The 19391-nt window shown below is 30.5% G+C and overlaps 1 protein-coding gene across 1 annotated transcript in view; it reads left to right on the top strand.

Moving 5' to 3' along the window:
* The first annotated feature begins 12975 nt into the window (after nt 1-12975).
* shank3a (SH3 and multiple ankyrin repeat domains 3a) overlaps nt 12976-19391 on the top strand; it is a 290274-nt gene continuing 283858 nt past the window's right edge. Inside the window, 1 exon segment of the mRNA XM_051134506.1 lies at nt 12976-13093. The gene's annotated coding sequence lies outside the window, so the exon portion shown is untranslated.

Genomic DNA, 19391 nt, shown 5'->3' with positions numbered 1-19391 from the left:
TTATCAACTAAGATGTTATGATATGTTTTGTTCAATGCATATTCAGAACTAATGAATTCTCAAACTTTGAAATCAGTATGATCAACTTTTTGCGTTTTACAAAGACAAATTGGATTTAAAATACAACAAATTTCAAAAATTACACTTGAGTATTGTTAAAAATGTAATTGTTATTGATTTACCTCAGATAAAATGTCATTAAATAGCAAAATAAAATATATTTACAATGTAGATATAAGCAAATAATAGGTCAATATAACCCTTCTTAATAAATTATTATTACTGTTTTTCAGTAGTGACAAATTTGGGGAGAGGACAAATATTCCAAAACTTTCTGAAAATACAATATGAGAATTAACTGCACAATTAATAGAAATGTGTACTTTGGATATTATACAATTTGCATACATACAAATACATCTACTATACACCTGTATACGAAAACATTAATATGATTAAGTACCTGCAAATATATCTGCAGATTATGGCAGTATTTTATCCTGAAATGCCTCATTCATTCATAAAAATGTTCCTCAAGTAATCTGTCTTATTTGAGTATCCCCAGCTTTCATTTTCTGTTGCTTCTCTTTCTCACTGTATCCTAAAGCGGGCTCATCTGAGAATCAATTACCCTTCCACTGCTAGCATCGCTGATTCAATTTCTACCTGTCCAACTCGATAACAGCAATCGTCCCCTTGTTCCCCTTGCCCCATTCTCCTTGCTGTTCAACATTTCACCCTTTTCACCCAATTTCTCATTTACTCCATCTTCAGGTGTCAGTATGAAAGGTTCAAGCATTTCTGTAAACATTAGCATTTAGCGGCAAGTGGCGTTGCATTTTAACAATTGGGATTGTTAGCATAGCGCTGTCAGTTTTCTGTTCTGCAGGTTAGCGTGCTGTGGAATAGTAAAACGAAACACACACACATACAGTGGGACGTGAGGGAAATGTGTATTCTCTAATGCCGGTGGATTTGTGAACAGAGGAATAGAAATGTGCTTCTCTAGGGAACTCAGAAGGGGAAAACAAACACCTTGACAAGAAATGATTGGATTGTGTTTGTGATTATAAGAGTGTGAAAGTTTCTCCGATGTTTACTAGCCGTGCTCAGACTGTCACAGACAGGAAATGGAACCAAAGGCATGTCAACTTTTTTCCGCTCTACTTGTAAATGACCTTTTTACAAAGTCTTTGAACAGATGTGTTGTGAGTATCAGTGTGTGTTTGTGTCTAACCTCACAAAAGAACTACTAAGACAATACCTTGGCTGTGGGATGGTGTCAGACAATAATACTATGGTGCTTTATACCTTGATTCTTTTATTATTGGTACCATTTAAGTACCATGGCATGAAAAGGTTATGGTAGTGTTTAAAACGTGGGTTTATGATTGTTCTTTGAAAAAAGTGAGCTTTAAATCTTAAACATTATTTATTTAAAATAAAGTACATAGTTTACCACAAATGATTGTAAATGACAGTACACTGGCTGTACTCTAACCATACTTCATACACAATAGAAATAATTATGCAATTACGTATAAAGATGTCCTTACAGTATGTGGGTCAATAAAACCACTCTAAAGTTCAGCTAATTTAATTTACTAGAAATGTAAACACTAATACATTTGCATTCATTTACTTACAATCAGTCATGAAAACATTATATGTAGTTTGCATTTAAGTATATTCTTTAGTATAATATTTCTCTCTTTAGTGCACTTATTTAGTGCACTTATTTTTTTAACAAAGGGTAATATATAATACTGTGGTAAATTATAAATGGTGTTCTTAACCAAGAAGTACCATGGCACTACTGTGTTTTTTGGGCTTGTGTGTAGGGGTGTGTGATAATAAGATAAAATGTCATTTTCTGGAATAATCTTCCAGTAAGTATAAATTGATTTTTACCTTTTATGAGCATTTTTTTGTAACCTAATTAAATGTATGCATCATCTTTTGTGTCAAATTCTTAAATCTAATCAAGAAATGCAAATAGTAAGACACTATAGACTGTTACCAATCAAAATTTAGGTTTGCAATGCAGAGGTGGCACAGAATCTGCATCTGAAGTGGATTTTAGATGCGTTTATACCAACTGTTTAATGCAGGACGTGAATGCATTTAACCTGCAATTCCAAATGTGCAATGTTTTGAAATGATTTTGGGGTCAAAAAAGGGAAAATATACTTTAAAATAGACTTAAATCACTTCAGAAGTAAGTCATTGAGTCATTTGTTCAACTGATTCATTCAAACGGCTGATTGATTCAGTAACAAAACACTGTTGTGTGTTGCTCAGAAGTGTTAGAAACTATATTAACTCCTTTATTACTGGACTGTTTAATAACATCAATATCACATTTGCAATTGTATACTGATATTCGGAGAAACACCTGTACTCTTTGTATAATATTAACTGCATCAGATGATATAGATATAAAAGACATTATAAAAGTCATACAATGGCATATTTGCCAACTTAACTTGAATTTTGGGGGAATTCTAAATGTATTTTAATAGACTAAATCACGCAGTGAAAGCATGCATAGTAGTCTAACCTACATCTTATAACATATGCATGCACTGCCTGGGTGTGTTTTTGTGTGGTTTCTGCAATATGCTCAATGTCAAATCACAAAATGCATTATATTATCGTAGACAATATTTTTGCACACCCCTACTTGTATGGTATTTCTGGATGTTAATGCCATTGTACATTCAATTACTTATATTAGTATGTTATACTATTTATTTTGTAAGCACTGGCATCCACATATTTGTGGACATGGTATTTTAAAATACCTTGCTGTGTTGTGTAATACCATGGTAAATGAATGTGGTAATCATTCAGGTTTTTTGTAAGGATGTACTGTATGAAGGAGTGTATTTGAAATGACAGGATTAATGTTTCATTGAGTGGGCATTGCATGTTGTTGCACACACTGTGGTGTATCTGTGTGCCCAAAGGGATCATGTAATGTGAGTGTGTGTGAAATTCTCTATACGGTAAATGGTGTTTATTACAAGATTACACTCCCTCTCCACGGTGCTTCATTCACACTCCCAGCATGTTTCAGAAGTAGATAAACATTCTGTCCTTAGGGAGAAATATCAGTCTGAGACGTCTGAGCAAACCACAGGAGGTCTTCAGCAGGTATTTTACAGTCATTTCTTCACCAAAAACTCTGGTCCACACATGCTGTGAGATAATTGCACGTAAACACCTCAAAATATCATAATTACTGGTGAATTTACTCGCGTTATATGCTAATTGATCCTATTGATTTTATTGATCTTAATAAATGCTAAAGGATAGTTCACCCAAAAATGAAAATTCTGTCTTTCATTATTCACCCTCATGTCCTTCCAAACCCATAAGACCTTTATTTTCAGAACACAAATTAAGATATTTTTGATGAAATCCAAGAGCTTTCTGACCCTGCATAGACAGTAATATAACCACCATGTTCAAGGCCGAGAAAGGTAGTAAGGACAAAACGTATACTTGCAGTTTCATAAAATTAAGGTTGAACCACTGATGTCACATGGACTATTTTAAGTCCTTATTACCTTTCTGGGACAAGTGGTGGTTACATTGCTGTCTATGCAGGGTCAGAAAGCTGTCGGATTTCATCAAAAGTTAGTTTGTATTAATAATTGATGAAGAATAGCTGTAAATTGACAAAGTACATTTCCCATCATTCATTTTGGCATCTCAATAATAATGAAATTAATTAGTATGAATCTTTTCCTGCTCATTTAAGGCTAATGGTATTCCTGTCTTTGTCAGGATGTAAAATATGAAATTTTGTTCATTTTTATTCTGAAAACTTGTCAGATTCAGTTTATTCTGACCACAATCTCCTGATTGATTTTCAAACTTTAAACCTAAAAATCTCTGGGGAGCTTATGTGGACCAGACCTATTATGCATTATGACCATGAACTGCCCGCTTAGACAGGAAGTGCCTGTTTACATGATGTTTATGAATGGGTAAATCTAAAATCGATGATACTAACAGACAAGTACCTTTATTAAAGCTTGTACAGACAACACCAAAGAAATTAGTGGAAAATGAATGGAGACTTTGTGCTTGGAATTTCAGTCCATTCAAATGTAATAAGTATTGACAATTTCACCAACATAAATCAGCAAACAAAGCATGTACTGTATACAGGTACTTGTGCATGTCTGGTTTCCTTCCTACTAACTGCCTCAAGCAAAGCTATTTTACAAGTATATACAGTTGAAGTCAAAAGTTTACATACACCTTGCAGAATCTGCAAAATGTTAATTATCTTGCCAAAATAAGAGGGATCATATAAAATGCATGTTGTTTTTTATTTAGTACTGACCTGAATAAGATATATCACATAAAAGTTTACATACAGTCCACAAGAGAAAATAATAGTTGAATTTATAAAAATGACCCCATTTGAAAGTTTACATGCGCTTGATTCTTAATGTGTTGTTGCTTTAATGATCCACAGCTGTGTTTTTTTTGTTTAGTGATAGTTGTTCATGAGTCCCTTGTTTGTCCTGAAAGGTTAAACTACCTGCTGTTCTTCAGAAAAATCATTCAGGTCCCACAAATTCTTTGGTTTTTCAGCATTTTTGTGTATTTGAACCCTTTCCAACAATAACTGTATGATTTTGAGATCCATCTTTTCACACTGAGGACAACTGAGAGACTCTCATGTAACTATTACAGAAGGTTGAAACACTCACTGATGCTTCAGAAGGAAACACAGTGCATTAAGAGCCGGGGGGTGAAAACTTTTGGAATTTGAAGATCAGGGTAAATTTAACACATTTTGTCATCTGGGAAACATATTAGTATTTTCTGTAGCTTCTGAGGGGCAGTACTTAATGAAAACTGATATTTAGGCAAAAAAACGTACACACTCTTAATTTTGTTCAAAAGTTTACACCCCTGGATCGTGCATCATGTTTCCTTCTGGAGCAACAGTGAGTGTTTTGACTATATATGTTTATATAATTTAATCTGTTTATATTATATTATATTATATTATATTACATTGCTTTACTGTTTGCATTATATTTATATTATTTGATTATTTTATTATTGTAACTTTTAAATGAAGTGCTTATATGGTTAGTTCACCAAAAATTAATTACTCATTAATTATTCACAAATTAAGATATTTTTTAATGAAATCTGAGAGCTTTCTGACCCTGCATAGACGGCAACGTAACTGACACTTTCAAGGCCCAAAAAGGTAGTAAGGACATTGTTAAAATAGTCCATGTGACATCAGTGGTTCAACCTTAATTTTATGAAGCTACAAGAATATTTTTTGTGTGCCTAAGAAAACAAAAATAACTTTTTTCAACAAAGCCTACTCTTCTGTGTCAATCTTCAATGCCTTGAATGTGGTAGTTGCGTTGCTGTCTGTGCAGGGTCAAAAAAAGCTCTCGGATTTCATCAATAATATCTTAATTTGTCAGAAGATGAACAAAAGTCATCTTCTTGGAATGAGATTAGGGTAAAAATTAATGACACAATTTTAATTTTTGGGTGAACTATCTCTTTAAGTGCTCATTTTTGTCGCCTGGATCACTTATTAAACTTGGGCTGTAAATCGTATGAAGACAGATGAAATATAGTTTAAATTACACTGCATTCATGACTTTATGCACCCTATGGTAATGGTCAGGGGGTTTAAGTGATATCAACTGGGTCACGGTAGGTTAACATTAAAGTTGCACTGGTTTGAGTAGTTCTCTCAGGGGTGTTTGAACTGTGGGTCAGAGGTTAGACAGAGTCTGTGAACTCTCTTAGGTCATTGAACCGCTGTTCCGAGTTCATGACATCTCAAGACTCAGGAGAGCCATCTCAAAGGACACGTCTTTCTCTTTCCTTCTCACTCTCCATTCCATCATGCATATTTTATTCCATCTTTTTCTGCTCTGTTTGAAGTCAGACGTGTCTGATAGCGGTAGGCTTTGACCCCATACCTGCAAAAGGTCTACCTGAAACTGTTCTCACACACTCATAATGGATAACGCTAATGTGAAATGACAGTGATGTGTTTTGTTTCTTCATGTTTTTGCATCAGTGTAAATAGGTCTTAAATATATAGATACTAACTTTATTCTTCAAAGGTTTTTTGCATATTTATTGGAAACTTTTGTGTGTGTGCGTGGGTGCTTAAAACAGTTTGTGCTTGTTTATATTATAATATTAATCGGGTTTAAGTGGCAATATTTATGCTGCAAAGACCTTGCCTCTCCTCTGTTGTCATTGTGACCTAATAAGAGTCTAGGGAAAAGTTTCACCTCCTGTTAAAGTTTTATGCGTCTCATTTTAAAGTTATGACAGTCTATAAAGTTCTGCATGCTGTAAAATTACTGTCCAGCAGACACATGGACATTGATTAGCAGCTAATTTTGCAAACATAAATGCGGCAGGATGTGTGTGTGTGCGTGTCTGGTCCTGTTGTCTTGTCATAGCTGACATTGTTTTCTTTACTTTAACTTTGATGTCTTGTCTTATTGTGAGAGAGGCCGATACTGAGCAAGGGCATTGTTTGAGATGGGATACTAGAGTGCTTCATACTGTAAAGTTCTGAATAGAATAGTCTGTGCACAGTATGCATTGATAAACATTTGAAGTGTGTCTGCTAAAATGTCATATGGCATGTTTAATTTAGCAAGAGGTGTCCAGTTATCATCTCTCACATTTCTAGAAGCATCAAAGCTGCACATTATCTCACACTGTCCGCTAAACACAGACTAGTCAGTTGCGAGCTTAAGCCTATACCCATGGTAAAATAAATTCTTCATTGATTCATTTTCAGTGGAAATAGTAATTTTTATAGGAATCTGCTTTTCACTATTTTTAGTTATTTTTTAAAGTATTTAAAAATGAAATTTTAATACATTTTAGATTTAAATAATAGTGCTGTCAAGTCGATTAATTGCGATTAATCATTCACAGTTTTTAATAAATTAAAAAAAAATGTTTAAAAATGTAATTTTAATTAATTTCATATTTAAATCTTAGTGTTGTCAAATCAATTAATTGCGATTAATCATTCACTCTTTAATTTAAAAAAATGTTTAAAAATGAATTAATTATTTCATATTTAAATATTAGTGCTGTCAAATCGATTAATCACGATTAAATATTCACGCGTTTTATATTTTTTTAAATGAATATTTAATTAATTTCATATTTAAATATTAGTGCTTAAATATATATATATATATATATATATATATATATATATATATATATATGTATGTTTATATATATATATTTAAGCACTAATATTTAAATATGAAATTAATTAAATATTCATATAAACCTAAATCAATCAATCAATATTTGTTCAAACATAAAATAAAATTAAAAGCTTTTTTTTTAAATGTTCTTTTTGTAAAACTCTTATGTTCACAAGGGCTGCATTTATTTAAACAAAAATGCTGTAAAAACAGGCAGTATTTTGAAATATTATTACAATTTAAAATAACTGTATTCTATTTGAATATATTTTAAACTGTAATTTATTCCTGCGATGCAATGGCGAATTTTCAGCATCAGTTTCAGTCTACAGTGTCTCATGATCCTTCAGAAATCATTTGCTGCTCAATAAATAAATAAAATAACAAAAAATAAATAAATAAATAAATAAAAATAATTCTTGTTACAATCATTGTTGAAAACAGTTGTGTTGCTTGTTGTTTTTTATTTTTTTATTTTTTCTCTCAAAAACTGTGGTACTTTTTTCAGTATTTTTTAAAATATACTATTTATACTAAATATATTTCAGAATTTATTTGAAATACAATTTGTTTTGTAACATTATAAATGTCTTTACTGTTACTTAAACAAAAAATGTATTACAATTTAAAAAAACTGTTTTCTATTTAAAAATATTTTCAAATGTAATTTATTCCTGCGATGCACTGCTGAATTTTTTTAGCATCATTACTTCAGTCTTCAGTGTCACCTGATCCTTCAGAAATCATTCTAAAATTATGATTTGCTTCTCAAAAAATAAATAAATAACAAAATAAAATAAAAATAAATAAATAGATAAATAAATAAGTAATTCTTATTATAATCTATGTTGGAAACAGTTGTGTTGCCTATTGTTGTTTTTATTTATGTATTTTTCCCCTCAAAAATGGTGGTACTTTTTTCAGGATTTTTTTAAATGTAAATTTCAGAATTTATTTGAAATATAAATTTTCAAACAAAAATAACGGTTTTCTATCTAAATATATATTTTAAATGTAATTTATTAACCTGTGGCGCTTTTCGGGATTTTTTTTTTTATTTATTTGAAACGTAAATCTTTTTAAAACATTATAAATGACTTTACTGTGACTTTTGATCAATTTAATGCATTGAAGCAGAATAATAGCAGTGATTTCCTTAAAAAAATATAATAAATAAATTAATTAATTAAAAAATAAATAAATGCATAAATAAAACAACTGACAGATCTCACATACAGTATGGTTATAATAAGTAGATCATTTCTTTATTTACAATTATCTTGTTATTTGTAATAAAAACACTGAATTAGCTCTGCAAAGTAAAAGGTGTCCATCAAACTTATTTCAAATTATGTAAATCCATAGAGACCAACTGAAAATCACTGCTGATTATTATTTCAACAAATCTGGAATATTAACAGTAGAAAATCAAGCCGAGCACATTGCATTGTAAAATACAGTATTCCTTGTGCTCTGGTTGCATTTCAGCAAATTACAGTAGTACGTCACCTGGCCATTCCATACATACTGAACATGTTCATAGTGTACATAGCATACATAATGCATACTGCAGCAACTGCATGAGTAGTACATCACTCTGAACACTCCCAGATAGAGACACGGATACAATGAGGGACTGGAAGTAAGAATGTATAATGAATGAAGGTGTACCTTACCGTTCTTTCTGGGAATTCAAATTAAAGATACAGTGTTCTCATTCAACACTCGCACGCATTTGTCAGCACAAACGCCGTACAGTAGATACATCAACCAATATGTGACTCAGCTGCAAACTATGCGTGTGTATTTCACCCTGGATGTTGGCAGCAACTGCAGCAAACTGTGGAATATACTTGCCGTTGTTCTCTGCTTATGTGTGCAGGTTTGGTCAAAAAAGAAGCCTATCTTCACATAACAGCAATGTGTTGACAGGTCTATTTCACCGACTGCCCCGCCAGCAAAGAAAAACACTGCCGCCACCTATAAACCACCCCCTTCGAACGGTGTAGCCTGAGCGAGCAGGTATTGTTTTCATCCCTGACTAAGTACGGATCCTCTTACCCTTCCTGCTATCAGCTGCATACAGGAGGGCAACGTGAGCTCACAGCGGCCTGCTCGCTGACCTGGGACCAGCTTCACGACTCTTTCTCAATGGGTCTCATGCTGCGGCTGATCGGCGGCTGATCGCTGCTCCACAGGTGAATAGCTTACCTCCTCCTCCACCTCCTCCCTCCCTCCTTTTCTCTGCCTCTCTTGGATGGTCACTGGAGTCAGTTAGCGGATGGAGTCGAGTTATGCCTGAACTTTGTGCTCCTGAGCTACAAGCTTTTGCCACGGAAAAAGACAAACGTTCTGGATTATTCTAGTGAACCTCTGCTCGTATTCAAGGTAAAGCGTGATGTAGTGTGAGATGGTGTTTCGTTTAAGGGGATGACTGTTTTCAGGTCTGTTTTTATTGCAGTTTAGTGCTTTTGGTTATTATAATTAAATTTCGTTGTTTTTGGAGCATCCAGTTTGGGGCTGTTTTCCACTGAAGAGCAAATGTTGTGGTAACTGTTGTGTATGACTTCCGACTTCATCTGGAGAATGAAGCGCTACAGCAGTTTTAAAAAGACCTTATTATGCTGTTTTATAATGCTTACGCTATAGAAAGATGTTTAGGGAAAAATAAAGCTTCTTCAGTGGTTTTTGGGATTAGCCTTCTAAAAAACACTTTTTTTTTCTTTATAGAGGTTTTCAGTTTGTTTGATTTATTTATTTTTATTTTTTTGAAGATTGAAGTTGTTGATGTCACAGGTTCGCCTTTTAGTGATGGTTCTCTAAAGAAAATGAATGATTAATTAACAATAATTAGTTTATTTTATTTTATTTTGAATTCCTTTTAAGTTACCCTTTTAAGTTCTAGGTTTTTGTCAGTCATTAAGTAAATTAACCCACATAGCAACTCAGTATGCCAGAAAACGACTGGTTACAAGCATATTACACCATTTGCTCTGTACTTCTGAGGGAGAATTGTAATGTGTACTACACTCTAGGCGTTTCTAGGTAGTTGCATAGTCAAAAGTTTTTTTGTTTTTTTTTCCCCATTTTTAATTTGCAGGGCAATTTTTGTTCTATTTATTTTATTTTATTTTATTTTATTATGTTTTATTATGTTTTATTAATTAATTTTTTTATTTCATTATTTTTATTAATTAATTAATTTAATTTTAATTTTTATTCTTTATTATATTATTTTATTATTTATTTTATTTTATATTTATTATATTTATTTATTATATTTATTTTATTGTTCTTTTTTTCCCCTGAAGAATATTCTTAGTATTCTTTTTCCATGCAGAAGTTGACATTTTTAAATTTGCAAGGCTATTTTATTTTATTTTATTTTATTTTATTTTATTTTATTTTATTTTATTTTTTATTATTTTAATTTAATTTAATAAATTTTATTTGTATTCATTATTTTTTAAATTTGATGTTTTATTCATTTATTTATTTAATTTTGTTTATTTTTTATTCATTAATTTTTATTTTATGCTTTTTATTTATTTATTTTATTATTTATTTTATGTTTATTCATTTATTTAATTTCGTTTATTTTTTATCCATTATTTCATTATTTTATTATTTTTATTTATTTTATTTTATTTTGTATTTTGTATTTTATTATATTTATTTAAGTTTATTTTTTTATTCATTTTTTTATTTTATTTTATATTTTATTTGTTTTATTTTATTTTAAAAATTCTTAGTATTGTTTTTCCATGCAGACGTTACCATCACAGTGTTGGGGCATTGCTTTGTGAGCACTGAAGTAGTGTTTTTAGCCTGTTGCTGTGTGGTTGCTTACTTGTCCAAGTCTCAGATATATTCCGGTCTTTAGATATGACTCAGGTCGTTCCTTCAGTGTCAGTCTATTGGATTATTGCCATCATTTTTAATGTCCACCATGCTTAAATCATAAATTATATTGTTTAGAAAAGTAATGGTGCAACAAGCTGCACGATTTGATCTATCAATCCTAAACACAAACATTACAGGAGACAAGTTGTGTGTCAAAGTTTAATACTTGATGTTAGGGATCAAGTATGAGCAATAGTAATCGTGATGGTTGTCTTAGCAGATAAATGCAGTAAATGTTTAGCGGTGTGTGTGTGTGTGTGTGCAGACTCAGAGCTCGTGCCCTGCGGCTGTGCCTCAGATTCTCCATCTGTTTCAATTAAAGTGAGTGCAGGACTCACTGCACTGCCGGGTTTAAATGTCACAGTGAGAGAGCTCTCACCCTGCCCACAAATAACACCACTACACAACACAAGATCTCAGCACAATAGAGCACACACACTTCTAAAGAGCTCCACGATAAATGCATTGAGAAGGTGAAATATTGCACCGGTTCTTGAGACATGAGACCAAACAAAGCCATACCTGCTGTTCGTTTTTGGAAATGCCAAAGATTTCACTTTGATATTAATCAGAGACGATCAAGAGAAGCACCATTTCAGTTTGGTTGAAACTTTAAGGTAAAGTTTCACTCGTTAACAATAGTTAATTTACAACAAATTTATTATTATTTTACTAAAGAAAACTCTTAGTATTCCTCTTTCCATGCCGTTGCATCACATTTTTAAATTTGCAAGGCTATTTTATTTTATTTTATTTTATTTTTTTTAAATATTTTATTTTATTTTCCTGAAAAAAATCTTAGTATTATTTTTCCATGCTGAAATTATTTATTTTTATTTTATTTTATTATTATTATTTTTTTTTTTAATTAATACTAGTTATTTTATTATTTTACTAAAGAAAATTTTTAGTATTCTTTTTCCATGCAAAAATGTATTTTATTTTATTTTATTTTATTTTATTTTCCGGAAAAAAAATCGTAGTATTCTTTTTCCATGCAGGAATTTATTTTATTTTATTTTATCATTTTACTAAAGAAAATTCTTAGTATTCTTTTTCCATGCAGAAATTTATTTCATTTTATTTATTTTTTATTTTATTTTATTTTGTTTTGTTTTGTTTTTTTCATTTTATTTTATTTTGTTTTATTTTTATCTTCTGGCAGAAGGTTGTAAAAATATTATACAATATGATGTTTGAAAGGTGCTTCTCTACTTCTCTACTTTGTCAGTAACATCAGATTTATAAAATTATTTGTGTCAAGTAATATTAAAGTAACACTTCATCCTGAAGGTCTTATTTCCATATTTCTCCTGTTCAGTGGATATTTATTTATTTATTTCTTGCCAGAACTATAATGCTATTTCTATCACAGCTTAAAATAAAATTGAGACAAAATTTGTTTGAGAATTTTAGGTTTACTCAGTTTTTTTTTATCTGATATTGTTGGCACATTGATTGACAAACAAGGGAAAATAGACATTTTGTGGGAAAACAGAAGCAGCAGGAGGCTGCATGCAGAGCTCTGAACATGTTGAAGAGATTAATCCAAAATAAATGAATGTTTTTTTCCCTCAATTTTCATCCCAATACCCAAGAATCTGGCTTTTAATCATGGAGTTTTCTGGAGGGTGTGATTGATCTGGATCTATTCTTTTTTCTGTCTTACATTCTGTTGTTGACTCAAACTGTTCTTGTCACTCACTGACAGAATAAACTCAAGGACTGTTTGCTGTTTGTTAATAAGTAAATGATGACTGCATACAGGGTAGAAAGTTTCCCATGGAAATGCATAGCGTTCTGTCTTTGTCTCATGTGCGCACACACATGAGATGCATGCTTTCATCTTGAGTGTCAAACGTGTGCATACAGATGTTGCATGTGTGTTACACTCCACACACACACATACACTCCCACTTTGGATATCTAACTGTTTTCTGGTGAGTTTTTACTCTTTTTGTATAAAAGCAGTAGAGAGAATGATGTATATGCTGAACTGGATGTTTTTCTTGATGAAAAGCCTCACCTCTGATGATTTCTGATGATTTATATAAAACACACACACAAGTAGCACAGTTCTCCTTTGATTTCTGTCTCTTCTGTTCTTTGTTGCAACTGGTGGGAAACGTAAACCTCATATGTTTTTAAATTATGCTTTTTCATTGTATATGTTATGTTGTTCTATTTATTGGCATTGCCATTATTTATCTTATCCACTGGCTTTATTTTATTGTTTTAATTTTGTTTAGTTCATGTTATTTAATTTTTAAATAATTTTAATTTATCTTATTTTATTTTTGTCTTTTGCATCAGCATTATTTTGCACTGGCATTGGCATTATTCTGTTTTGAGGAGATTGAGGAGAGGATATAATCAGAAGAGAGAAACTACACTGAAACAAACTTCAAATGTTTTTGGGCTAAAAATCTAATTTAATTTTTTTTTTTTTTTATAATTTTTTTTATTTTAGATTTTCCATTATTTATGTTTTGCATTTGCATTATTCTATTTTAGCAAATTGTCATATGTTTTATGCTAAAAAGTATGCTTTTACATCATTGTACATATTTTCTTAATTAATATTGCAATTTTTTATATTATTTTATTTTATAATTATAAATAATATTTAGATATTTATACTTTGCATTTGCATTATTCTATTTTAGCAAATTTCAAACTGAAACATAAACCTCATATGTTTTAGGCTAAAATTGTGCTTTTCCACTATTATTGTATATATTTTATTCAGCATTTTTATTTTATTTTATTTAGATTTTTATTTTATTTTTTTTATTTTATGTTTTTTTTAGATATTGCATACTATCATATTTTAGATATTGCATATTATCATATTAATATTGCAATTGTTTTATTTTATTATATTTTATTTATTTTTTAGATATTGCCATTATTTATGCTTTGCATTTGCATTATTCTATTATTTTAGCAAATTGAGGAAGGGAAATAAGAAGAAAGGGGAAACTAACTTGAAGCATAAACCTTATATGTTTTAAGCTAAAAAAAAATGCTTTTTCATCATTATTGTAATTTTTTTTTTCTTAATTAATATTGCAATTTTTATTTTATTTTATTTTATTTTAGATATTGCCATTATTTATGCTTTGCATTTACATTATTCTATTTTAGCAAATTGAAGAGGGGAAATGATAAGGAGAAAGGGGTAACTAAACTGAAACCTAAAACAGAAACATAAAACATAAAATGTTTTAGGCAAAAAAAATAATGCTTTTCCATACTTATTGTACATGTTATATAATTTTAATTCATATTTTATTTTATTTTATTTTATTTTATTTTATTTTGAGCAGTTTTTATTTTATTTTATTTTATTTATTTTTGAGCATTATTCTATTTGAGCAAATTGAGAAGGGAAAATAAGGGAAAAGGGAAAACTAAATTGAAACATAAAATTCATGTTTTAGGCTAAAAAATATGCTTTTCCACAATTGTTGTAAGCTATTTAATTTTAATTTTTTATTTTATTTTATTGTATTTTAGATATTGCCATTATTTATGTTTTGCATTTGCATTATTTTAGCAAATTGAGGAGGGAAAATAATAAGGAAAAAGTGGAAACTAAACTAAAACTCCTAAAAATTATGCTTTTCCATCAGCATTGGACTTGTACTTTTTTTTTTAATTGACATTGCCTTTATTTGTCTTTTGGTTTGGCATGATTTTATTTTAGCAGATTGAGAAATGGAAATCATCAAGAGAGAGAAAGGAGAAACTGAATTGGAAAAAGTTGCAAGCTACATCCAAACTCTCATAACCTACATAAGAGTTGTGACAATCAACAGTGTGGGATGAGTTATGAAGTCTAATACTTAGGATTATGGGTTTGTTCAAATCCCTAACACTCAGTATGAGCAATATAATAATAATGAGGTGTTATCATCAATGCTAATGACTAAGCAAGCAGCACTAATTATTTTAGTGTTTATCATAGTGTCATAATGTCAGTCTTCTCAGCTTCTGCCTCAGGTTTGCTTTTATTTGCAGTGGAGTCTCTGCAGCCATGGGTCATCTTTATGAGATCCGTCCCACTAATCGTATTTAAGGCTTATTACCTCTCTCACTTTCTCTGCTTCTGACGCAAACACACATACACACAGACACCGGCAGCCTGTGGTGCTGGCTTCATTAGTACTATCCGTCAGCGTTAATGTAGGAGAGGTAAATAATTGGACACAGCGCGTTTGCTGTAGATGACTTCCGCCACAGTTTTGGCTCCTTGATTAGCAGGCTAATTGCATTTTGCTGCTTTTGACGGCAATCATAGCCATTTCCAAACACTTACGAAACATCTGTCAGAATGAGGGTTAACGCGGCTTCGGCAATCATCTCACCCGTAAACGCTACCGTTTCCTATAAACGTGTCCGGAACAACCAGATGTTTATTTGCTTTTGTAATTAGAGGTTGAGGCTAAATGCATTTCTCATGCTAAGGATCTGCAAGTCGAGTCAAATCAGGCCGTCAACAGCTTGTAACGTTGGTTTCACTGTGATATGTGTTCAATACCGAAATGCTAAATGGTCGAAAGTGAGTCTCGGACTAAATAGTTCATTGTTTTCCTTGCCTGAGAGTTTTGGTTGAAATTTAAGCTTAGCTTTGGGCAAAGGAATGTGGGAAGACCTTTGGCTATCTTTCCCATCAGCCCCTTTCTGTCTTTTAGTTCCTGATGTGCTCTGGGAATCTCAACACAGTTGGCCACGAGCCCAAAGCAAAGGTAAATAGGACGTTGGTACAGTTTTATCAGTGATTTGAAGCACTCTGTAGAATATCTGACTGGAAGAAAAAATCAAAAATGTATTTTTATGCATGTCTAGGTTAACCTGTTCATTTTAAATAATAATTAAACATATTTAAAACAGTATATTTACAGAATTTAGTGATGTTATGGTTTCATTTGTTCATCTTCACTTCCAAAGACTGGTTAGAAAAAAAAATAAATTGATACATTTTTAATACTAAAAACACATCTGAATAAACACTACCAGCCAAAAGTTTTTTTTTGTTTTTTTTTTTAGATTTTAGTTTTTAGTTTTTTTTTAAAGAAGCTCACCAAGCCTGCATTTTTTTTTTAAATACAGCAAAAACTGTAACATTTTGAAATATTTTAGCTATTTAAAATAACTGCTTTCTATTTGAATGTATTTTAAAACGTAATTTATTCCTGTGATTTCAAAGCTACATTTTAGCATTGTTACTCCAGTCACATGATCCTTCGGAAATCATTCTAATATTCTGATTTGCTGCTCAAAACACGTTTTATTATTATTATATTGAAAGCAGCTGAGTATATTTTTTTCAGGTTTCTTTGATGAATAGAAAGTTCAGAAAAACAGCATTTATTTGAAGTAGAAATCTTTTGTAACATTATAAATGTCTTTATCATCACTTTTGATCAATTTAAAGCATCCTCACTAAATAAAAGTATTAATTTCTATAATTTCTTACTCCCTAAAAAAATGGTATAGTGTATAATGTTACAAAAGCTTTTTATTTCAGATAAATGCTGATCTTTGGATCTTTCTAGTCATCAAAGAATCCTGAAAAAAATGTACTGGACTATTTTAAATATTGATAATAATAATAATTATTAGTATTATTATTATAAATTAACAGCAAATTGGCATATTACAATGATTTTTGAAGGATCGTGTGTCACTGAGGACTGGAGTAATGATGCTGAAAATTCAGCTTTGCATCATAGGAATAAAATACATTTTAAAATATATTCAAATAGAAAGCAATTATTTTCAAAAGCAAAAATATTTAAACATTTTACTGTTCTTGCTGTACTTTGGATCAAATAAATGCAGGCTTGGAAAGCAGAAGAGACTTCTTTAAAACAACATTAAAAATCTAACTGTTCAAAAACTTTTGACTGGTAGTGTAATTTTGTTGACAAAGTGTTTTATCTTTTAACTTTTGCTTATTTAAATGTTATTCAAATAATTTCATTGGAAAATGTATCTTGGGGTTTAGTCATCTAATATTAATAGTGTATAGAAAAAGATACAGATACTGTCAACTTAATACAAAGTGAATATTTTCCAGATAATATTTAAATATTTATACTGGTTTTGGTACAGAAATAATATAAAAGCAAAAAAAATGTTTTATGCTATTTTCTCAGTAAAAATGGATCTGTATGCATAAAATAATATATATGCTGGATGCATAAAATGATAAAATTATGTATGTTCTTGATATGAGTCCTTGATATAAAATAAAAAGCAATCAGATTTATTTATTTATTGTTTTTTTTTTTTTTTTTACCCTAGCACAAATTACACAGAACACAGTGAATGAAGCCCTCCAGTTATAAATAATTTCTGAATTTTCTACAAGAAGCTTAACGAAATGATAATTTGTTTTAAACACCCTTTTCCCCAGTCTCTTTTGTTGTTGATTCTGATGGAAATGGATGCATAATAGTGTGAATCCAGCATGGGCACCTGTTGTCCTTGTACATGCTAATGTGTTTGTATGAAGCAAAGCGCTCTATTCATCTACAGGTCACAGCTCGACCACCGTTCAGCTCCAACACCGTGAACCGTGAAGTACGGCACAACACCAAAGCCCAACTGCATTCTGTTGGTTAGAAAGTTATTTCATGCTTACAGCTCGCTCCGCTGTGGGAGGTATGTGTATGTGCAGCCAAAAAAACAATTGCTGAAGCTGTCAGGACTGATGTTTGCTGTGATGATGGTTGTAGTTGTAGATCAGCGCACTGATATTATTGGCATAACTCCTCTTGGAAGTTTCAGAGCACTAACACATTGATGATGGGCAGAGATATTACTCTGTGCTTGGTGTTAGTCCCCCAGCTGTAATTATATTGCACATTGACATCAACGCAAACATGCTTTTAATGAGTGTGTTTAGTTTTTAGAACAGATGAGAGCTGCAGGGGCTGGATAGAGACGTGTATGCAGTATACTCACAGGCTCACATGCATATAGGCTATAAGCATTGAAACATGCGCAATGTCATTACATCATCTGCTTCTGCTCATCTCTGGCTTTACATGGTCAACTTTCTGGCTGATAGAAGAATGTTAATACAGTTTTGGGTGGCAGACAAGACTTGCTGTTAACAGGCTTTTGGGTGTTAGACAACTTTGTGGATTAGTTGTTCTTTTACCGGACAAAACTAATATTTTTGACAGCAGCTGGCGTTCAGGGCTGGATCTAATATTTCTGTGTGGAGACAAAACATACCACCATAGTAATCATAATACTTAAGCAAAATGCAGTGAAAAGTTTATTTTTTCCTATTTGATTTTATATAAAATAAATACTTAAACTTTATAATTAAATATATTTTATATTTAAGTTTATAATTACATTTAATTTAAATTCAAAATTGTAAAAAATTAAAATATTTATGTTTTTTTAAATAATTAAACACAACTAATATATATATATATATATATATATGTTCAACACAATGTCATTAATTTGATTATTGATTTTATAGATATATATGACATTATGCTTTTTAATTTATTCTTTAATTCGATGAGAAAAGCATTTTTAAATGATTTTATATAAAATAAGTAACTACTTAATTTTATGATTAAATATTTTTTTATATTTAATTTTATAGTTACATTTTTATTTTAAAGTCTAGATTGTACAAATGAAAATGAAATTTCACTTTTTTAAAAACTCATTAAGTCTAAAATTATATATGTGTGTGTGTGTGTGTATATAAATGAGTCAAATTAATATATATATATATATATATATTTAAAATAATATTTTACATTTTTAATATTCATCATTAAAATAATTCTAAAATTATACATATAGTATATATATATATATATATATATATATATATAGTAATTTGATTAATACCTCAGTTATTAATTAGATTATATGACATGTATTGATTAATTACTAATTAATTAACATGAAAAAAAGCATTGAATAGATATTACAAAAAGTTTGAGAAATATTTTGATTCTACATTAAATAAATAATACTACTAAATGCATATTAATGGGTTAAAAAAGTGAATATTTAAGCATGAAATGATTATAAAAATAAAACTATACTTTCAATATGAAACTAATAGCACCAGTAGAGTTTTCACAGATTTATCACTTTAAGAGTGAGTCATTTTGTCAGTCATTTAACCGATTTGTTCAAAATGAATCACGTGACTCGCAAGTTTTAATGAATGTGTCACTGAATCACTGG

The sequence above is a fragment of the Labeo rohita genome, chromosome 18 (genome assembly GCF_022985175.1).
Source record: "Labeo rohita strain BAU-BD-2019 chromosome 18, IGBB_LRoh.1.0, whole genome shotgun sequence".
NCBI classification, from domain to species: domain Eukaryota; kingdom Metazoa; phylum Chordata; class Actinopteri; order Cypriniformes; family Cyprinidae; genus Labeo; species Labeo rohita.
Note: the sequence above shows the minus strand (reverse complement) of the source record. Positions and strands in the feature narration are given on the sequence as shown.